This window comes from Peromyscus maniculatus, chromosome 4 (assembly GCF_049852395.1).
Source record: "Peromyscus maniculatus bairdii isolate BWxNUB_F1_BW_parent chromosome 4, HU_Pman_BW_mat_3.1, whole genome shotgun sequence".
NCBI classification, from domain to species: Eukaryota; Metazoa; Chordata; class Mammalia; order Rodentia; family Cricetidae; genus Peromyscus; species Peromyscus maniculatus.
Window position 1 is genome coordinate 97,543,472 of NC_134855.1, and position 23,562 is coordinate 97,567,033.

The 23,562-nt window shown below is 42.3% G+C and overlaps 1 protein-coding gene across 5 annotated transcripts in view; it reads left to right on the forward strand.

Moving 5' to 3' along the window:
• The first annotated feature begins 12,545 nt into the window (after nt 1–12,545).
• Mga (MAX dimerization protein MGA) overlaps nt 12,546–23,562 on the forward strand; it is an 82,228-nt gene continuing 71,211 nt past the window's right edge. Inside the window, exon 1 of one of the 5 annotated variants that reach the window (XM_076570399.1) lies at nt 12,546–12,666. The gene's annotated coding sequence lies outside the window, so the exon portion shown is untranslated. Of the gene's footprint in view, nt 12,667–12,861; nt 12,959–13,201; nt 13,411–13,448; nt 13,566–23,562 lie in introns of those variants that run through there. The other 4 variants (XM_076570401.1, XM_076570414.1, XM_076570407.1 and 1 more) reach the window with 4 other exon arrangements.

Sequence of the window (23,562 nt, forward strand, 5' to 3'; positions counted from 1 at the left end):
CATCTTGTTTCTCATCCTGTTCCGGGAGTGCTGGGATTACATCTAGCTTTTACACAGGATCTGGGGATCCAAATTCAGGTGGTGAAGCTTCCGTAGCAAGTGCTTTTACACATTTTTGTGGCCCAAATGGTTTTTATTTTAATTAATTGTTATTGTTTGTATTAATAATTTATTATTTTTATTTTGGTGCACATGTAGTCATGTGGTCTGAAGACAATTTGCAGGAGTTGGTTCTTTTCTTCCAGCATATGAGTCCCAGAGACTGAACTTTAGTCTTCAAGGCTAGGAAGCAAGGGCCCTTATCCGCTGAGCCATCTTCTAGCTCGTAAGTCATTGCTAATGCATCCTCTACTTCATGCTTGGTGAGTTTAAAAAAAAAAAATTGTTGTTGATATTGAGGATTAAACCTAAAACTCCAAGCATGCCAGTGAATCAGTCCTCCACCACTGATCTACAACCCCAGAGGTTTTCATTTTTTTACGTCTTTCTGTGTATTCCAGGCTAGCCTTGAATTCACTGTATACTCCAAGCTGATCTCAAACATCTCTTTCTCCAGAGTGCTGACATTAAAGACATGTATCACTAATATCTTGTAAATTTACTTCCTTCTGAAGGTGAATAATGGGGACTGGAGAGATGGCTTAGCAGTTAAGAGCACGGGAAGTTCTTCCAGAAGATTTTGGTTTGAGTCTCAGCACCCGAATGACAGCTCCTAAGTATCTGGAACTCCAGTCCCAGGGAATTCGTTGCCCTCTTCTGGCCTCTTTGGGCACTGCATGGATGTGGTGCACAGACAAACTTGTAGGCAAAATACCCATAATCGTTTTATTTATTTATTTATTTATTTATTTATTTATTTATTTATTTATTTATTTATTTTTTTATTTTTTTATGTATAGTGTTCTGTCTGCTTGCACACCTGCAGGCCAGAAGAGGGCATCAGATCCCACTATAGATGGTTGTGAGCCACCATGTGGTTGCTGGGAACTGAACTCAGGACCTCTGGAAGAACAGTCAGTGCTCTTAACCCCTGAGCCATCTCACCAGCCCTGATCTTCTTCTTCTTCTTTTATTTTTTTAATTAAAAAAGATGATGGGTGGTGGTGCACACCTTTAATTCCAGCACTCCATAGTCATTGGCAGGTGAATCTCTGAGGTCAGCCTGGTGTACAGAGCAAGTTCTAGGACAGCCAGGGCTATATATAGTAAAACTCTGGCCGGGCGGTGGTGGCACACGCCTTTAAGCCCAGCACTCGGGAGGTAGAGGCAGGTGTATCTCTGTGAGTTCGAGGCCAGCCTGGGCTACCAAGTGAGTCCCAGGAAAGGCGCAAAGCTATACAGAGAAACCCTGTCTCGAAAAACCAAGAAAAACCAAAAAAACAAAAAAAAAAAACACACACACACACACAAAAAAACAAGAAACAAGAAATTAAAAATCTGAGTAATATCTTCATATATACACAATGAATTTTTATATATCCATTCATTTATTGATGGATATTTGCTGTTTCTACCTTTCAAATATTGCCAATAATGTTGCTGTGATTGTTGGTGTACAAATAATCTCTTTAAGACTCTGTTTGCTTTGACCCATGACTATAATGCCAGCATTCAGGAGATAGAGGCAGGTAGAATTCTGTGATCAGCTTGGTCTACATTTTGAGTCCCAGGCCAGCTTGAGCAGCAAAGTGAGATCTTATTATTATTATTATTATTATTATTATTATTTTATTTTATTTTTTTTTTGGTTTTTTTGAGACAGGGTTTCTCTTGTGTAGCTTTGCGCCTTTCCTGGAACTCACTTGGTAGCCCAGGCTGGCCTCGAACTCACAAAGATCCGCCTGCCTCTGCCTCCCAAGTGCTGGGATTAAAGGCGTGCGCCACCACCGCCCGGCTTTATTATTATTTTAATAACAGCAACAAAAACCCATCTACTTTTAGAGTTGGGTATAGTGGCAAAGTTATGTGGTTCTGTTACTTGGAAGGTGGAAGCAGATGGATCAAGAGTTTAAGGTCATCTTTGAGCACACAGTTTTAGGCTAGCCTGGGATCAAGAGACTGTCTCCAAAACAACAATAAAATCCAGACAAGTCTGGGTGTTGCAAATCCCAGCACTGGAGAGGCAGGCGGATCTCTGTGAGTTCGAAGCCAGCCTGGTCTACAGAGGAGTTCCAGTACATCCAGGGCTACATAGAGAAACCCTGCCTCAAAAACAAAACTGGAAAACAAGACCCTGCCTTCAATTCCTTTGAGCATATGCCGGATGTGAGATTGCTGGGCCATATGGCACTTTATTTTTAATTTTTTGAAGAAATGCCACACTGTTTTCCACAACAGCTGCACCATTTTACACTCCCACCAGCAATCCACGAGGGTTCCAATTTCTCCACATCCTTGACAATTTTTTTTATTAATTTTATTAAATTCAAAATATTTCTTTTTAATTATGTGTATGTGTGGCTTTTGTGGGGCTATGTGCACATGCCTGTGATTACCTGTGGAGGCCAGAGAGGAAGCTGGCCTTGCACCAGAGCTGCATATACCAGGTAGTTGTGACCAGCTTGATCTGGGTGCTGGGATCTGAATTCTGGTCCTCAGGAAGATTAGAATGAGCTCTTAACTGCTGACCTGGCTCTCTAGTCCCTATTTGTTATTTCATAGTAGTCTACCACTGAGTTAGAATCAAGTTCCAACTTTTTTTTTTTTTTTTTTAAATATGGTCTCACTTATGTAGCCCTGGCTAACCTGGAACTTAGTATGTAGACTCATAGAAATCCACCTGCCTCTGCCTCTGGAGTGTTGGTATTAAAAGTATGTGCTACCACCCCAATCCCACTTTCAAGACAGGGTCTTAACCTGGAGCTCACTTGAACTTGTGATTCTCCTGCCTGCTTCCCAATTGTGAGCTATCAAACTTGGCTCTTTTTAAAATATTACGTGTGTGTGTGTGTGTGTGTGTGTGTGTGTGTGTGTGTGTGTGTACACATGTGCCACAGTGTGAATGTGGAGGTCAAGAGATAACTTGGGGAGTTGATTCTCTCCTTCCACCTTTGTGGGTCCTGGGTTTAAACGCAGGTTATCAGGCATGGTGGCAGGGACTTTTATCCACTGAGCTAAATTGTCTGCCACATTTTAAATTTTAACAATTTTTATGTGTATGAGTGTTTTGCCTACATGTAGGTCTGTGTATCACGGGATGCTTGGTGCCCTCTGAGTTCAGAAGGGCCATTGGATCTCCTGGAACTAGAGTTACGGTTGTGACCCAATACATGGGTCCTGGAACTCAAATCCAGGTCCTCTGAATGAGCAGCCAAAGCTCTTAAACATGGAGCCATCCCTCCAGCCCCCTATTTTGTTTTTTATTTTGAGACAGGGCTCCTGTAGCTCAGGCTGGTGCCAACTTATTCAGCTGAGGCTGGCCTTGCATTCCTGATCCTCTTGCCTCTACCTATCACCTGCTGGGATTACAGGTATGTGTCTCCACTAACAGCTCTACTTCTTCTAAAAATATGATTATTTACGTGTATGAATGTGTGTGTTTATGTGTTTTTATGCCATGAAGATAGATTCTGGGGGCTAGAGAGATGGCTCAGCAGTTAAGAGCACTCACTGCTCTTATAGAGGACCAGAGTTCAGTCCGCAGCACTCACATGATGGCTCACAACCATCTATAATTCGAGTTCCAGAGCATCTGGTGCCCTATTCTGATCTCCACATGCACCAGGCACACATGGTACATATATGTACATGTAGGCAAAAGATCATATACATAAAAAATAAAAATAAACATTAAAAAAGACAGTCCCTTTATTTAGTCTTAACTGTCCTGGAACTTTCTATGTATATTTGGCTGGCCTGGAACTAACAGAGATTCCTCTTGCTTCTGCCTGGCAATAAACAAATATTTTACAACCAAACAAAAATTTGATATAATATCTAAAATGCTGCCGGGCAGTGGTGGCGCACGCCTTTAATCCCAGCACTTGGGAGGCAGAGGCAGGCGGATCTGTGTGAGTTCGAGGCCAGCCTGGTCTACAGAGCGAGTTCCAGGAAAGGCGCAAAGCTACACAGAGAAACCCTGTCTTGAAAAACCAATATATATATATATATATATATATATATATATATATATATATATATATAAAGTGCTTGCTACTTTTGTTGACAAAAGAGGGAAAAGGCAGGCAGGGAGAGGGAAAAGAAACTAAGGGCCCTAGCCTGGTGGTGCACACCTTTAATCCTGGCACTTGAGAGGCAGAGACAGAGAGATCTCTGTGAATTCAGGACTAGCCTGGTCTACATAGTGAATTCCAGGCCAGCCATATCACTTCCTGTCTCCACCTTCCTAGTGCTGGGATTAAAAGCATGTGTGCCTCCCAAGTACTAAAACCAAAGACATGAGATCCCAACTGCTGGGATTAAAGGTGTGTTCCACCACTGCCTGGCTTGTATGGCTAGCTAGTGACTTGCTTTGCCCTCTGATCTTCTGGCAAGCTTTATTTGTTAAATCATACACAAAATATCACCACATTCCCCCTTTTTGTCTAAAATAAGGAAAAGATTGTAACTAATATAAGAAAAACTATATGCAATAAGAACAATAACTATGGGCGGTGGTGGCGCACCCCTTTAATCCCCCCATTCGGGAGGCAGAGCCAGGCAGATCTCTGTGAGTTCAAGGCCAGCCTGGGCTACCAAGTGAGCTCTAGGAAAGGCGCAAAGCTACGCAGAGAAACCCTGTCTCAAAAAACCAAAAAAAAAAAAAAAAAAAGAACAATAACTATATATAATATATACAGGCAATAATTACATCAATAATATCTAGTCCATCAATACTTGTCAAATTCAGAGAAAATACTCCATTATTTATCTTATTTTGGTGAGTCCAAATTGTTGTACCTAATTCACTTTCTATCCTAACTTGTATTACCAACCAAAAGCTATCATTTCATGTTTCTCAAACTTATACACTTTATACCTCTTTAGTGAGTTTCTTTTCTGTATTTTTTTTTTCAAGACAGGGTTTTTCTGTGTAGCTTTGGTGCCTTTCCTGGAACTCACTCTGTAGCCAAGGCTGGCCTCCAACTTACAGAGATCTGCCTGGCTCTGCCTCCCGAGTGGGGGGATTAAAGGCGTGCGCCATCACCGCCCCGGCTTTTTTTTTTCTTTTCTGTATTTGTTAACAAGGAAAACACTATAACCATCTAGTCTTCAACTCCAGAGAACCAAAAAGGAAATATTATCTGAGTAAGCAGGAAGTGCAAGCAAACGGCTTCCAAAAATTGTGAGAAATGACAGAAACAGCTGACTGCCTGGACAGTCACCCAAGGTTCCTCTGCAACATTGGGGCATCTATCTTCAGCCTACAGGCCTAGTATATCTCACAGACTCATCTGTGAAGCAGGATATTCTGAAGGGCTGTCCTACCTTGTCTTGGCAAAGTTCAGCAGTCCTTTCTTTTGTGTCCTCCTTGTCCCATTTGGACAGCATACTCTCAGTAGTCGAGGTAAGGGCATTTTCTTGCCCAGTAGCTAACTTTTGCCACAAAGAAAGTAAACTCTATATGGAGTTTGTTCAATACCCATCATCTTTTCTGAAGTAGATTGGTGTTGCCAGCAGTAGACATATCTCATTGTCATAAAAAAAGAACCTATGTTATTAAACATTTTAAATGCCATATTCTGTCGATCTCTAAAGTGTTTGAAGATGACCTATCTAAAATATATCTATTTGACCTTGAAAACACACCTAATATGACTACAAGTTTGATTGTAATATGTGACTAATTACGAACCTGCATTTCTTTATTATCCTAAATAGTTTGTAATAATAATTTTCAAGGACTAGAAATTTGCATTACATTGTAAATGAGATGTATAGGAATAATACCTTGAACAAGATTAGAAATGTATGCATAGTATGTTCTAACAAAAATAATCTCAATTTTGTATCAATATACAAAGATCCATATCAATGTAAAATATTTGAAGTGAGTAGTTGCAAAAAAACCCCACAAAACCCCTAAGTATTTGCTTTTTAAAAGTAGATTCAATAATCTACCCTTTATCCTATCATTTCTATATTCCTTTTTTCTTTCTTTCTTTTTTTTTCAAAACAAATACCCTGAATCTAATCTCCTTTGTTTAGCTTTTTTCCTGACTATTACCAATAACAAATTGAAACCACCCTAAATGATGACAAATATCCATAACCCATTCAAAGATCAGAAACCACCCACTTCACCTATTGGGAATGTGTTCTTAAGTTTACTTCCTGTTGTCTGGGGGTGACGGCATCTCTAGAGGATCCTGGAAAGAAAAAGTTGGGTTAATTGTCAAGTCCTGGGAGAGGCGGCTGTACCATTTGTTGTCCAGTTTCTGTGTAAAGGGAAAGTGCAGGGCTTGTCTCAAGTCCTGGCTAGAGGAGTCTGTGAAGCTGGATTATTTTAGCTAGCCACCTTGAGATTGTCCTGAGCAGTTTGTAGTCTAAAGCCGGTCTTTGGGTGGTTTTTTTCAGCTTAGTGGTGTTATCATAGTCCACGTGGAATCTTTGTTGTGGGGCCCCATCATCCTTTTGGAGACTTCAAAGGTTGATGTTAGTTTAGGCATGGTCATAATTCATTGCAGAAAACTTAAACGTTTTAAATGTCATATGCAGCAGATCTCAAAGAGGTTAAAGGATCAACATTTGTTATTAAACATCCAGAGTACAAAAACTTAATTCTTAGTTACCTGATAGAGACTTAAACCTGAAATCTTGTACAGGAAGATAGATGAAGCCTTTTTCTAGAATTAATTAGTATTCTATATGACCATTAATATCATGACAGAAAGTTTAAAATATATATTAATCTTATAAATTTTGAGATAATATTTATACCTTAAGAAAAGCTTTAAAGAGTCAAAATAAAACCAAAAGATTATGAGATTAGTGGCAATAAAATAGTCCCTAATTTTTTGTTTTTCTTCTGTTCCATATCAGGTGGCTCTTTTGATGTGAGACAGAGATTTTAGCTTTGACTTTAACAAGCACGCTTGGGTTTGGAGAAGGAGAGAGCCACACTCCAACTCCAAAGCCAGCTTTAATTTTTAATTGAACTGGGACTACAAAAAGACCATTTGTATTATGTGTCTGTAGAGAACAGCAGAAACAAACATTTGGGAAAATTTATGAAATTTTATCCTGTTGAAAATGTGATATATCAATAGGCTAATTTACTCTTTTCCTTGGGAAATTTTTTTCTGGATGATTTGTCCTTTTTCTTCACATGTCTCATTTGTCCAGTGGTCTTCAGATTCCTTAGCTGGATGCTTTATTCTCCTGAAAAGACAAACAAAACCCTTCCCCAACCCTAATTTTTGGGAGGTTTCTTTATGGCAAGTTATATCTGATCCAATGAAAACCATTTGTTAGTTGTGTAAGTTAGTTAAATTGAATGGTCACTCTGGTAGATAAACTATCACCTCTTCTAATTAAGAGGTCTCTCTTGTTCAAATCGAACCTTGATCAATTTTGATGGTATCCATAGCTTTTCTTCTGATGAAACAACTGTGGAAATGACTTTGATAACCGCAAACAAAAAGGGCTGGCCATCGAATACAAAATCCAGCCAATACTCAAGGAAATTAAAAACCAAATTCTCAGGTCCCTGATTGCCAGCCACATTAACTTTTATTCCTTATAACTGAAGGAAACTAATGAGAGGACTTTAAGCTTGCTCTTAACCATTCCATGGTTTTCAGGAAGTTCATTTGGTATCCAAGATCAGTTTGGTTGAGTTTGAAAATGTTGGGTAAGAGCCAGATGTGGTGGCACATGCCTCTGCACTCGGGAGGCGGAGGCAGGTGGATTTCTGTGAGTTTGAGGCTAGCCTGGTCTACAGACTGAGTTCCAGGACAGTAGGGGCTACATAGTGAGTCCCTTTTTCAACACTCCCTACCCAACCCCCACACAAATGGGTAGATTGTTGCTGCCAGAAGTATTTTGTATCAGCATTTTGTCAGGTCATTTCAGTGGCTAGTGAAGTAAAGACAAACTTTTTGGGAAGAACTGAAAAAGCCCAGTGTTTCTGTAGCCTTAGTAAACTATGAAATATAAATACCTTAATTTTTGTTTAATAAACTTTTATGGGCTGGAGAGATGGCTCAGAGGTTAAGAACACTGGCTGTTCTTCCAGAGGTCCTGAGTTCAATTCCCAGCACCCACATGGTGGCTCCCAACCATCTGTAATGAGATCTGGCTCCCTCTTCTGGCCTGCAGGCATACATGTAAACAGAACATTGTATACATAATAAATAAATAAATATTTAAAAATCCTTTTATTTGTAGTTATAAAAAAGAAAGAAAATAGGAGCTGGAATGATGGTTCAGTGGTTAAGAGCACTGCCTGCTCTTCCAGAGGTCCTGAGTTCAACTCCCAGCACCCCCATGGTGGCTCACAACCATCTCTAGTGGAATCTGATGTCCTCTTCTGGCAGGAAGTTGTATATGCAGATAAAGCACTCATACACATAAATAAACAATAAAAAATCTTTAAAAAAAAAGAAAGGAAATAAAACAAGATCATAATATAAAAAATGACTGGTTGGGCACAGAGGCACAATTTTAGCACTTTGGAGGCAGAGGTAGGAGGCTTACAAATTGGAGGGCAGCCTGAACTAAGTAGTGAGATGGTTTAAAAACAAATTTAAAAAAAGGGGGGAGCCAGTGGTGGTGGCGCGGCTTTTAATCCCAGCACTCGGGAGGCAGAGGCAGGCAGATCTCTGTGAGTTTGGGGCTAGGCTGATCTACAGAGTGATTTCCAGGACAGCCAAGGCTACACAGAGAAACCTTGTCTCCAAAAATTAAAAAAAAAAAAATGGGTCTGGCAAGATGGTTCAGCGAGTGCCTGCTGACAAGCCTGACCGTCTGATCCCTCAGACCCACATGATGGAAGGAGAGACCCAACTCCCCAAGTTGTCTTCTGACCTCACGCTTGCCACCTGCACCATGACACACACGCTGACACACATAAATAAAATTAAAAATAAAAACAAAAGACGTTAAACATGCCCCTCCTCCCAAAAAAGTGTCCCTAACCAAGGTTCTAGTGACTATTCCTTCTTCGGGCTCATCAGTTACCTCAGACAGTTGTCTCTAGATGCTGCTGGGCTGTTGTCTCCCCTGCTTCCCCTTCCTCTCTCTGTGCTGTGCTGAGGATCCAAAGCCTCACACTTGCTACATAAGCACTCTATGGATAAGCCGTGTCCCTGGATCCCGGCCCCTCCCTCCTTGGCAGTGCTAAGGATTAAACCCTGGGTTTTGGGCATGCTAGTGCTCTACCACGTCGATATACACCCAGTCCTTAGTTCCTTGAGACATTTTGCTACGTAGCCCAGGCTAGCTTCAAATTCTGGCTCTTCCTGCCTCAGTCCCCCAAGTGTTGTGATTGTAAGGTGCCACCATGCCAAGAGTTTCCAAGTTTGTGTCACAACTGACCCCTTTCTTTACCAGATTGGATTTTTGGGCTCTACACTTCTGTTTTTGCGTCACGGAGTGTGTTGTGTGTTGTAACAGACAAGTGCAAATCTGAGAGTCTCATCTCAAGTTATAGCTTGCTCACACTACATAGTCAGTGCAGGCTGACGGGGTAATCTGCTCTGTGTCACCCTCCTAAGAGACCAAGGCTGACGGAATAACCACCAGGTGGAGCATTGCTGAGAGCCGAAGGGAAGACAGAATGGCTGAACTCTGTCTGATTATTAAAGTTTTTTTTTCCCTCAGAAGTGATGCACAAAATTCCCATTCATATTTTATTGGTAAAAATCACATACTCACTCCCCACTTACAAGGCACTAGGATGAATAATTATACCATATTCTTTGAAGCTGTGATAAGTAAAATACTTGAGAATAGTACGAAAATTATTTTCAGCATTCGGGAGGCAGAAGCAGTAGGATTGCCATGAATTTGAGTCAGTCTGGGTCATATAGTGAGTACCAGCCAAGCCCCATCTCAAAACCCCAAACAAAACAAAGCACAACAAACAAAAAAACCAACAACACCCCCCCCCCCAACAACAACCCAGAACAGCAAACAACAAAGTTTTGCAACTCCAGTACTCATGCTAGGTGTGGTGGCGCACGCCTTTAACCTCAGCACTTAGGAGGCAGAGGCACGAGGTTTTCTGTGGGTTGAGGCCAGCCTAGTCTACATAATGAGTTCCAGGACAGCCAGAGCTACATAGTGAGACCCTGTTTAAAAATGAATAAATAAAAACTAACCAAATAAATAAATAAATAAAAATAAAAGAAACAAACAAACAAAAAAACCACTTGAGGTAGGAGGTAATGTAATGGTATGTTTCCCAACAGATGGACAGTACCAAGAAGCCCCAAAGAGATCTGCAGAATAAGAATCTGTTAGTGTTCCTCGAGCACTGTCTAGGGGAGGGGAAGAACAAAATGATCAAGACAAATTCAAGAACATGTTATATTATGCTAGGCATGGCACACCTTCACTCCCAGTACTGGGGATGTAGAGGCAGGTGGAACTCTGTGAGTTCAAAGCAAATCTGATCTACACAGTGAGTTCCAGGACTCAGGGAGAGAGACCCTGTCTCAAAAGATATATATGAAAAGAAAATATATTGTACTGCCCAGATGGGGTACAATACACCTTTAATCCCAGCACTATAGAGGCAGATCTCTGAGTTCGAGGACAGCCTGGTTTCCATAGAAATTCCCAGAGCAGCTAAGGCTATCCAGTGAGACCCTGTCTTAAGAAAACAAACAAACAAACAGGGACTGGAGAGATGGCACAGTGATCACAACACTTGTTACTCCTGCAGAGGTTTGTTTCCCAACATTTACACGGGGAATCACCACTGTCTATAACTCCAGTTCCAGAAGATCTGATGCCCCCTTCTAGTCTCTCTGTGGGCACTGGGCACTCATGTGCTATACATGCATGCATGCAGGCAAAACACTCATATACATAAAATAAAAATTAAAAAAAATCTTAAAGAAAGAAAGAATATGCTGTACTGGACAGAGAACAGGACTGTAGTTTAAATGCAACCATCACCAACAATTACTACTGACAATCCAATATTGGAAAGAGTGTCCCTAGTTTTTCTTTCTCTCTCTCTTTCTTTTTCTTTTTTTTGCTAAAGGAAATGGATATTTAAAAAAAAAGTTCCAAAATCTGTTCATAGTCATAGCCCAGGAATTGAATCATGAACTGTCACATGTGTAGACTTGAAGGCTCTTTCTATCACAGCCCATGGAGTTTATTTTTGAGATCAAGTGCCATGTATTCTTGAGTGGTCTCAAACTGGCTGTAGCTAAGGATGATCTAGAATTTTTGGCCTTCTTGCTTCGGTCTCCTGAGTGCTGAGATTACAGATGTGTGCCACAAAAAGTGGTTTATCTGGGGTACAGAGGACTGAACTTAAGGCTTTCTGGATGCTAGACAAGCACTCTACCAACTGGGCTACATCCCTAGCTCTAGACAGTAGGTATTAAACCCAGCTCATCATTTTCCTAGAGAACACATTAAAATATATTTTCTCTGATTCCCATGAAACACTGAGGGATGGTAATATATGTACAGTAGCTTTCTCTCAGAGTTGTTGCTAGAATTAAATATAAAGACTGGAATTTTTTTTTATAAAGTTCATAAAGTTCAATAGATATGGTGTTTAATGCTTTTGGTTTCTTGTCCAGGAATTAATTTTGTGGTATTTAATTAGAGTGATGAAGTACCCTGTAACCAGGAGTGTGCACTGTACTTTAGGTTTTGGCTTGTAATAGTATACCTATTAACTAACTTCTAGTCTACAAATAAAAGCTTGTGAGAGCCAGGACTAGTCAAATTTCTCAAGCTGATCATCCTTTGAGACTTACAGAAGTTTTGACATCATCAAAGCTGGTAAGTGTAGTTCAGAGTAGATGAGGTGTGAATTTTTTTAAGCAGGGGCTTCACTGTGGGTAGAATACTAGGTTTGGCTCAGAGTGCATTACAAAACCAACTCATTCTAGTGTAAGCCCGCCTCTTCTTAGTGTTAGCACACGTTTTCTCGTAATTTCAATGTGCTACAAATAGTTTAAGCAAACTAGGGCCTAAGGTAGGGACATGCTGTCGATCTTTAAAAAAAATAAAACACCCTACTCCTCCTATTTCCCCAACAATAAGCTTATTGAGAAAGTCGGCTATTCCTAGAGAAATTTTAAGAATTACAACCATTCTTAAGTGGAGATTGTGGAAGACCGTATTCAAGTTAGCATTCTCGTCCACTGACCACGAAAGGGTGGTGGTTCTTGTAGGTTAAACACCCTTGCCATTTTTCTACAATATTCACTAGGTCAGAACTGCTCCACGAAGGCAGGCTGAGCGGTTTTCCCAGGAACACACCAATCCCACAAGTACGGGAGGAGGGACTGAAAGTGCCTAGTGTCCTGTCTCAGTCCGTCCGGTAATCACTGAAACCGCCTCGTCCCGGGACCGGCTTTCAGAGGGACACCAAAGCAAAACCCCGAGAGGTGACAGCCAGGAAAACGGGAGAGGTGGCTTTTCCCGGCATGCTCTGCAGCACACTGAGGGGCGCCAGACGCATCCCGGCGTGCAACGGGGAGCGCCCAAGGGCGATGGTTCACGGCTCCTGGAGGGGCAGGCGAAGTTAAGCCGGTAGGTGTGATCTTCCTTAGTTCCGGGGCCCCGCTCTCCCGGTTCCCCTCTCCCGGATACTACCCGGGAGAGGGCGGACGGAGGTCTCGGGGCCACGCTCCCCTTGCGCGTGCAAGCCACTTTCGGTGCCGCTTCGAGCACCGTGCCAGGTGATTAGCGGCCGTGGGCGGGGCTGCGAGCAGCACGTGACTGGGCCTGGCAGCCAATGGCCAGCCGGGTGGTCCGGCAGCGCGACGATCCCGGGACCCCGGCGCGGCGCGGCGTGGGCCGACTCCCGTCCACCCGGCGGCAGGTACGCGCAGGCGCCTCGTCGGTCGCACGCTCCAGCTTTCGTCCCTCCGCGCCCAGTCGCGTGTACCCGGCCCGAGGCGTGGAGAGGCTGTCGTGGGTGTTTTCGTGGGCAGGGGGGGGACGGCGAGGGTGAGTCGGGGCGGGGGGGGGGGGGAGGACGACGGGGACGGACCCGCCGTGGCGGTCACGTGCGCAGCACAGCCTATCGCAGGCCGAGGCGCACCCGCAGCCCTCCTGGCGCCCCGGGGTGCGACGTGTTCCGTGAGGCTCGGGCGGGCCCTCCCTGTCGCAGCGCTCTTTCGAAGCGCGTGTGCGGCCTGGAGAACCGGGCTGCGACGCTGCGGGCGCTCGGCGCCCGCCCGAGCACGGACGACAAGTTCTCGGCAAAATGGCTGCTGGAGAGAGTCGCCTAGCAGGGGCCACGCTGGGGCCGCGTGAAGGTCACATGACGAGGTTGGCAGCGCGTGCTGCTGGCGCGGGGCAGGGGGGCGGCGCGGGGCGTGGCGAGTCACGTGGCCGCGGCTCGCGAGCCTGTGATGTCGAGCGACTCTGCGGAGGGCCTGCCGGTCGGCGGTTACCCCTCCCTTCTCGAAGCGCGGCGAGCCTCGGTGAGGAGCGGTGCACCGGTGCGGTGCGGTGCAATGAACCTTGCTCAATCCGGGAGGCTCGATACAGGGCCCCCGCCTTGAGCCCGTTTTGTAACCTCCCTCTTTACATTTTAGCAAGGTAGAGATGATTGTTCCTTAACGGGTCTTAGGAAGGCCCCCCGATTCCCTGGCCTGAGTTACATGCAGATAACCAAAATAGCAGGTGGTGATGGCAAGTTAGGCTCAGTTCCCAGAATGCTTGCTTAGACTGATTTAGAGTGTCTTAGGGTAGGCCCTTGATTCCGTATCACACAGCGAACAAATTACTGATATTTATTACCGGACAAGGTTTTCTCAAAAAGACCGCCCGCAACCACTCCATCTACCATTTCATTTTGAGGCTATGTAGACCAGGCTGGCTTCGAGTTCACCGAGATTTTGTTCAAGTGCTGGGTTAAAGGCGTGTACCACCCACCATGTCTTGATCAGTTCCATTTCTGCTGTATGTTTCATAAAGCTTTCTGAAAGGGCCTAGACTTAACACTTATAAAAAATTTGAAGCGTCCTACCTACCATCCAGCATCCAGCCTTGTGTTGTTTTTTGTTTTTTTGTTTTTTTTTTTTATCAAGGTCAAGGTTTTGTAGAAATGAAAAACTTATAAATTATACATTGCCAATCAGTACTAATAACACATTTTGTAATTTTTTTTAAACTTTTAGAGACAGGGTCTCTATGTAGTCGTGGCTGCCCTGGGTCTTGCCCTGTAGACCAGGGTGGGCTTGAACTCACAGAGATCTTTTTTCTCTGCCTCTCCAGTCCTGAGATTAAAGGTGTGCACCACACCATGCCTGGCAAATAACACACTTAACATTTTTTATTTTGGGGGGAGCCAGGGATCAAACCCAGGGCCTCAAGCATCCTAGACAAGAACTCAACCACTGAACGTCACCTCTATGTACTACTGTTTATATTTCATAGTATCTTTTGGTTTATCTTAAAATGCTTTGGAGTTTTGTGGGAACAGAATTTGGAAAACATTCATTGAGCAATCAATAGCTGTCACTTTTGAATAATTACACAAATAGCTAACTATATTTTGGTTTCTTGAGACAGGATTTCTTTGTGTAGCCTGACCATCCTGGAACTCACTCTGTAGACCAGGCTGGATTCAAACTCAGAGATCTACCTGCCTCTGCCTCCCGAGTGCTGGGACTAAAGGATGCGCCACCACGGCCCAGCAATAGCTAGTAACGTTTTTATAGCATAGTGTTGGAAGTATTGTGTGTGTTCTTTTCTTTTCAGTTTCTTGTCTGTTTGGAGACAGGGTCCCATGTAGGCCATATGGATCTCGAACTTACTGTGTAGCCAGGGATGATCTTGAATTTCTGATTCTCCTGCTTCTATCTCTTGTGTTTCTGGATTACAGGTGTATGTCACAATACCCAAATCTGGTCTATGTTATACTGGAATGGAACCCAGGGCTTCCTGCATGCTAAGGCAAGCATTCTACCAACTGACCTACATCTCAAGTCTTCCAAAATTCATTGGAAAAATGCAGCTACAGAGTAGGAGAATTTTTAAATTAAATTTTATTTTAAATTGTGTTTGTCTGTCTGTCCTTAGGGGCCAGAGGCATTGGATATCCCTAGAGCTAGAGTTCCAGTCGGTTGTGAGCTGCCTGATGTGGGTGTTGGGAAATAAACTCAGGTCCTCTGCAAGAGCAGTAAATGCTCTTAGCACTGAGCCGTCTCTCCAGCCTTTAGGAACATTTATGAAAAAGAAAACTGAGCATGGCTTCTTTGTATTAGTGAATATACAAAAAAACCTTTAATAATCAAAATGGTTAGTCTGTAATCTCAGCGCTCTAGAAGGAGATAGGCTAGTCTGGGTTACATACTGCCCCTGTATCTGGACAGAAAACCAACGAACATAAGTTAAGTAGTAACTTCGGAGGAGACGGGGCAATGGAACAAAATGATGACTATAGAAACAAGGTAATTTAGTGTTACAAAGGTAGCATTTCATACCCTGTGTGAAATGTTCCAGAATTATCTTGGACCATTAAGCTAATCATTTGGGGGAAAAATTCTTACCTTAACATTTAAATCAAACTCAGATGAATTAATTATTTAAATATAAAAGGTGAATTAGGACCAGGCAGTGGTGGTTTACTCATTTAATCCCAGCACCTGGCAGGCAGAGGCAGGCAGATCTCTGTGAGTTTGAGGCCAGCCTGGTCTAGAGAGTGAGTTTCAGGACAGGAACCAAAACTACACAGAGAAACCTTGTCTCAAACCCTCCCCCACCCCCAAAATTAGAAAATTACTTCTTTGGGGCCAAGTGAGTGGTGTGTATGCTTGTAATGCCAGTATTTTGGAAAGTAAAGAGGTGAATGATGAGTTTTAGGCCACCAGGGGCTGTGTGGTAAGTCTTGTCTTGATTAAAAAACAAGATTACTGCTTTGAAAAAAACTGAGGAAACAGCAGAGGTGAGGGCACATGCCTATAGTCTCAGCACTTGGGAAGCAGAGGCGGGATTGCCCCAGGTTCAGGGCTAGACTGAGATGGCTCAGTGGGTAAAGCTGTTTCCCCCAAGCCCAACAGTTGGAGTTCAGTCCCTGGAACACACATGGTAGAAGGAGGGAACTAGCTCCCTCAGGTTATCCTCTGATTCTCCATGTCCACTGTGGCATGCACCTACCCATACACATTTCAATATACTGACACACACAATAGATAAATAAATGTTAAAAGAACAGAACAGTAAAGATTCAGATTTGTGAAAGGGAAAAATAAATGTTGCCTTCAAAACTTTTTTTTTTTTGGTTTTTCGAGACAGGGTTTCTCTGTGTAGCTTTGTGCCTTTCCTGGAACTTGCTTTGTAGACCAGGCTGGCCTTGAACTCACAGAGATCCACCTGCCTCTGCCTCCCGAGTGCTGGGATTAAAGGCGTGTGCCACCACCACCCGGCTCAAAACTTATTTTGAGATCAGAGTTTTGCTTTGTTGCCCAGATTGGCTTGGAATTCTATCCTTTTGCCTCAGTCTCTTGAGTAGATGGAATTGAGCTGTAATACTAGAACATAATACTTTTTATAGCTATAGTCTTGTTCCTCTGTTTTTCCATCACCATTTTCGTTTCTTTCTACCTGTCTAGATTTGTCTCAAAGTTGCTATGTAGCTAAGACTGGTCTTGAGCTCTTGACCTTCCTGCCCTAGCAGGAATACTGCCAATGCCTAAATACTGGAATTTCAGGCCCATGCCACCATACTCAGTTAGGTCTTTTTGGCTCTTAGCTTGATAGTTTCTCAGAGTTTGGTTGTTTTTGATTATTCTGATAGTTCTTGCTATGTATTCCTGGCCTCTGTATAGAGGTCTTATAAGACTGGTCTTAAACTTGGAATGATCCTCCTACATTTTCCTCTTGAGTGCTGAGATTTGGTTGGATATTTTGAGGTTGAGATGCCTACTAGAAAGCCAGGGGTAGCTGCTGTTGAATAGGGAGTGTTCAAATTTTGACCTCAGAGTTGAGCGTGTCCTTGATTCCAGCATGTCCTTGATTCCAGCATTCAAAAGGCAGAGGAAGGCAGAGCTCTTTAAATTCAAGGGCAGCCTGGTCTACCTAGGAAGTTCCAGGCTAACCAGGGCTACATAGTGAGATCTCTGTCTTTTTTGTTTTTTTAAGACTGGGTTTCTCTGTGTAGCCCTGGCCATCTTGGAATTCTTTGTAGACCAGGCTGGCCTTAAACTGCCTCCTGAGGGATGGGATTAAAGGTGTGTGCCACCCCCCCTTTTTTTTTCCACTACTATTTAAAAAAATTATTTTTATTTATATGTATGTGTGAGTATATGAATGTAACATGTGTTCCCTTGGAGTATATGAATGTAACATGTGTTCCCTTGGAGTATATGAATGTAACATGTGTTTCCTTGGAGTATATGAATGTAACATGTGTTCCCTTGGAGGCCAGAGGAGGGGAGTCATAGCCCCTTGAGCTGGAGTTACAGGCTGTTGTGAGCTGCTGGGAACTGAACTTGGATTCTTTGACAAGGCAGTGAGTAAGCACTTATAACCTCTGAGCTATCTTTTCAAGCCCCTATTTCTATTCTTGATGAAGAATAAATTTCCTTTGCTACTTAGTTATAGAGGGCTTTGTTATTATTTTGTGTTAGGCTTTCTATTGCTATAATAAAACACCTTGACCAAAATCAACTTGGGGAGGAAAGGATCTATTTCATCTTATAGTTTATAGTCCATTTAGGGAAATCAGGGTGGGAACTCAGGACAGGACCATGGAGGCAGGAACAGAAAGAATGCTGCTTACTGATTTGTTCCTCATGGCTTGCTTAGCCTGTTTCTTACACCATCCTGCCCACCTGCCCAGGGGTGCCACCATCCCTAGAGTTGGACCCTGTCACATCAGTCTTTAATCAAGAAAGTGCTCCACAGACTTGCCTACATAGAGGCCATCTTATTTGAGGCATTTTCTCAATTGAGATTTTTCTTTCCAGAAAACTCTAACTTGTGTCAAGTTGTTAAGACAAACAAAGAAAATTACTAGGGCATGTTTCAATAATTTCAAGAGGGAAAAAGGACCTGGTTTGGAATTGAAAATTGGGAGAAAGTTAATTTTTTTTAAAGCAAAAATTAGTAGAATTTTACTTGAGAGGTGGGAGGCCAAGAGTTCAAAGCCAGCATTGGCTGCATGGTACTTTGTCTGAAAACAAAACACAAAAAAACAAAAGTCAGGATAACACCCATCATCCCAGTACATGGGAAGCCGAGCAGCAGGGTCATCTTAGATTCAAGGTTAGCTTGAGTTGCATATTAAGTTACATGACAGGCTGGACTACACAGTGAGACCCTGTCTCAAAAAAGTCAAGAACACTTAGGAGGCAGAGACAGCTGATCTCAGAGTTTGAGGCCAGCCTGGTCTACAGAGTGAGTTTCAGGACAGCTAGGACTACACAGAAAAACTCTGACTCCAAGAAAAAAAAAGCAAAAACCAAAAATCAAAGAAAGAAAGAAAAGAAAGGGGCTTGAGAGATGGCTCAGCAGTTCAGAGCACTGTTCTTGTAGAGGACCGGAGTTCAGTTCCCACTACCATGTCAGGTGGCTGACAACTGCCTAGAACTCCAGAGCCAGGATATCTAATGCCTCTGGTGTGTGTGTGTGTGTGTGTGTGTGTGTGTGTGTGTGTGTGTGTGTGTGTGTGTGTTTTCATACACTCCTACTTGTGTATGGATAGGCAGTTTTCAGGAGTCCATTTTCTTCTTTACCATGTGGATTCCAGGGATCAGTGAAGGTCCTCAGGTTTGAAAGCAAGCACCCTGACCTACCTAGACATCTCACCAGTCCGATTCCCTTTCTTTAGAAGGTCTATCTATCCATGGCTAACTTGAAAGACAAGACTTTATCTCCTTTTGGTGGCTGCTGGGATTTTCACCTAACCTGTATTATATATTTTTCTCTTAAATTTTAATGAAAGTGTACTTGTGCTTTAAAAAAAATTAAAATTAGGTAGCAATGTATTTTCTCCAAATTTGGATGGGTAGAAGTTGATCTCTTACTTCATTTCCTTTCCCAGAGCTGATGTTTGTACTTTTGCTTATAATACAATATAAAATCACCTGGCATTTTCATTGCCTTGCTTATTTGTACTTGGCATGTGGTAGATGCTTAATGATAATACTTAGAAAGTTTGTGAGCTTTTTTATTTGACAAAGAAGTAAGTTAAAATTACACCTGGGGATGTAGCTCAGTTGGTAGAGTGCTTGCCTAGAATGAACAAATCCCTGGGTTCAATTCCTAATACCACATGATAACGTGGTGACTGACACATACCTGTAATCCAACCACTTGGGAGGTGGAGGCAGGAGGATCAGGAGTTCAGAGTCATCCTTGACTACATAGTGAGTTGGAGGCCAGCCTAGGCTACTTGAGACCCTATCTCAAAGTCTCAAACCAGATTTCCTACAATATATAATCATAGACTCCTAGCTGCTTTTTCAGACTGTTATTATTATGGCAAGTTTTAGTTCCACTGATACTCATTGTGATACAAGTTAGCCAGTACAGAGTTTGAAGAAATAGTGTAGGGAGTCGGTTCAAAGACATGGCAGGAGTGGTTTTAGTCTCCAGGGCTGAATAATGCTGCTTCTTTGGAGGCAGCTGTTATAATAGAGTCTCCCTTCCCTTGCCCACTTTTCCACCTACCTTCTCAGTAGTCAAGAATTCTATTTTAACATTACATATGTACTTTGAGCACTTTGCTAGAAAAGGAACCTAATGTAATAAACCCAGTAGACTCAGCAGTCCACCCCAGGAATGTCCTTTCAATTGTTGCATAGAAGGAGGATTAATGGTGTGAATTGTAGGTGTGAGAGTTTCAGTCTGTGAGCTCAAAGTAGAGTTGATTATTTTGTCATTCAGCATGTATTCAGCACCTTCCATCTATGGGCGGGCCACATAGGAGGTGTCCCTGGGGAGCCTAAAAAAGACATAAAAGACAGTTCCCTGTATGGAGAGCTTGGCTAATTGTTGAGGAACTCAAACATAATAATAAAAAGTAGTTTGATCTTAACAAGAAATATGTCACTAAAAGCAGAGTGGTATGGTACATATGTCAAGGACTTGAACTTCTTAAATCCATAATTATGTTCTCAAGAGTTATATGCAGTCTTATGCCAGTTTTCAGCTTTTTCTTCCTGAATTGAAGGTTGATTCTACAGTGTTCTTGCCCCAGTATCTCAAGTGTTGAGATTGCAGTAACTACCACACTCAGCTAATGCTCATCATTTGAACTTGACTTGCAAATTCCTTATGCATATAATCTCTGTCTCTCTCTCTGTCTCTGTCTCTGTCTCTCTCTCTCTCTCTCTCTCTCTCTCTCTCTCTCTCTCTAATGAATCTGTATTCTCATTTTTGGTACGTGTTTGTGTGCATGTGTGTCTCCCTCAATCATTTTTCACCTTATTTTTTATGTGTACTTTGTTAGTGTGGATGTGTGCAAATGTCTGTGTGGGTATGCATACACAGAGGTCTCCATGGGTGTAAAGGTCCAAGATCCATGTTGGATCTCTTTCCATCTTTATTCTTTATTTTTTCTCCACCACTAGGTCTCTTACTGAGCCCAAAGCCCATTTCTGCTTTCCTGTCTCCTCCTGCCTTATACACCTTTCTCTGCCCTGCCATATCACTTCCTTCTTAGTGCTGGGATTAAAGGCATGTGTGCTTCCCAAGCAAAGGCATGAGATCTCAAGTGCTGGGATTAAAGGCGTGTGATTCCCAAGTACTGGGATTAAATGTGTGTGCCATCACTGCCTGGCTCTGTTTCTCTTTTAGACTGAAGTCAATCTCATGTAATCCAGGGTGGTTTTGAACTCTGATATCCAGACGGTTCTCTGCCTCCTGAGTGCTAGGATTAAAGGTGTGTGCCACCACTGCCTTGCCTCTATGTTTAGTCAAGTGGCTTGTTCTGTTCTATGATCTTCAGGCAAATTTTATTAGGGTACACAATATATTACCAAAGATGAACCTGTTCCTACAACCTCTCACCTATATTCCTGTAAGTAACCCAAATAGAACTCATTGGTTCACTAAATTGAACTTTGATGGTATCCGTACTTTGGTCTGTTGTGTGTTCCCTGTCTGGGGTGAGTAGATATGTGTGTTGTATCTCTCCAGGAAAAGTTTTTTGTTTTTTTTTTATACAACAGGACCCTTTCTCAAAAATCAAAACCAAAAGCTTAAGATCATATGAGATCTTACCTGAAAACTTCAGCTATATATCTTACTGGTGTTTTGTCTAATAAGGTAAGAAAAGATAAGTTGGCTTTTTATTTTCATTCTCATAACTGGAAAAATAGCTAGAAGTATATTTATTTTTACCACTTTTACATATGGGTGTTACTGTTCTAGTGTTGTTAAATTGTGTATTATGGCTCATGCCTGTGATCCAAGCACTTTGGAGGCTGCAAAGGATTGCCATGAGTTCCATCCAACCTGGACTACAGAGTAAGATCTTGTCTGAAAAAAAAAAAAAAAAAAAAGAACATGAAAAAAATATAAAACATCACAAAACAAGTACTATTAGAAGATAAGCTAGCCTTGGGAAACATAACGACTTTTTCTTTTAGGCATAGTAGGCATATGCCTAGAGCCATAGTAGTTTTAGGATCTATGATAGTTTTTTAGTTTCTCTTAAAGGTAGGAAAAACAATTAAGACATATCCCTGAAATTTTGGGTGAAAAAAAAATACATTTTGTTTTTCTTCTCTCCCCCCCCCCCCCCAGATAGGGTTTCTCTGGGTAGTTTTGGTGCCTGTCCTGGATCTCGATCTGTAGACCAGGCTGGCCTCAAATTCACAGAGCTCCACCTGGCTCTGCCTCCTGAGTGCTGGGATTAAAGGGGTGCACCACCACTGCCTTGCTGAAAGAAAATATTTCAATATATAACTTTTGCAACAATGCAGTCATAACAATCATATGATTTTAATTAATTTTTGTTGTTGTTTTGTTTGTTTTTCGAGACAAGATTTTTCTGGTCAGTTTCAGGGACTTCCTTTCTACTTAAGGGCTTCTTGAAGGATGAAATGTTTCAATGCTGAGAGGAAACTCTTACACAACAGGAGCCTAGCTGGCTTTATACTCTAAATTTGTGGGGCTTGGCCGGGCGGTGGTGGGGCACGCCTTTAATCCCAGCACTCGGGAGGCAGAGGCAGGCGGATCTCTGTGAGTTCGAGGCCAGCCTGGGCTACCAAGTGAGTTCCAGGAAAGGCGAAAAGCTACACAGAGAAACCCTGTCTCAAAAATCCAAAAAAAAAAAAAAAAATTGTGGGGCTTGTTTTACCTCCCAAGTGCTAGGATTACTGGTAAAGCCATCAAGTCTTGCTAATTTTTGTTCTTTTTCCTTTTTTTTAGTTTGTTTGTTTTGTTGTTATTTTGTCTGTGCATATATATGTATGTATATCACAAGTGTGTATGCCTGGTGCCTTCAAGGCCAGAAGAGGGCAGTGGATCACCTGGTACTAGAGTTACAGTTGTGAGCTGCCATTAAAATATCCATGTGGGTGCTGGAAACAGGAATTGGGTCCTTTGCAAGAGCAACAAGTACTCTTAACTGCTGAGCCATCTCTTCAATCCCCCTCTTTTTTTTTTTTTTTTTTTTTAATTTTGAGAACAGGTTCCTCGTGTATTTGAGACTGGCCTTGATGTGATTAAGACCTTGAACTTCTGACCCTCTTGTTTCCATCTTCTGATTGCTGAAATTACTGACTTGCACCACCATGCCTGGTTTATGTGGCACTAGGAATTGAATCTTGGGCTCTGTGTATGCTAGGCAGACTGTCTACCAAGGAACTGCATCCCCAGCTTTTTTGGGATTCTATGGCCTCTTAGTCCTGTTTTATTATCCTTTGTGCTTCCTTTACATACAGCAGTGAAAACCAGTAGCATTCTTCATTCTTTAGTCTTTGCTGTTACCAATGATCATTGATTATAATACATTGTATGAATATTAATTGCAAGCTACTGGGAGCAGAGATCATGTCTTGTTTTCCAGGATTTATACATGCTATATACTAGTAAATACTTGATTCAAGGAATTAAAGAATCCTCTATTCTTTTGCATCATGTTCCTTTGTATAAGTTTTGGTCTTTTTTTGTATTTATTAAGTATACAGCATTCTGCCTGCCTGTGTCCCTGAAGGCCAGAAGAGGGCACCAGATCTCATTACAGGTGGTTGTGACCCACCATGTGGTTGCTGGGAATTGAACTCAGGACCTGTGGAAGAATAGTCATTGCTCTTAACTGCTGAGCCATCTCTCCAGCCACCCCCTCCCCCTTTTTGAGGGGAGGTACTTGCTAAGCCAGTCCCTTCCTTACTTGCTTTATCGTCTGAAGGTTTTTACTCTAAAATAGCCTTAGTTAATAACTCCAGGGTAGTTCCTCCCTCCATTAAGTTTTTCTTTTTACTTATTATTACTATTTGTATTTTTATTTTTCGAGACAGGGTT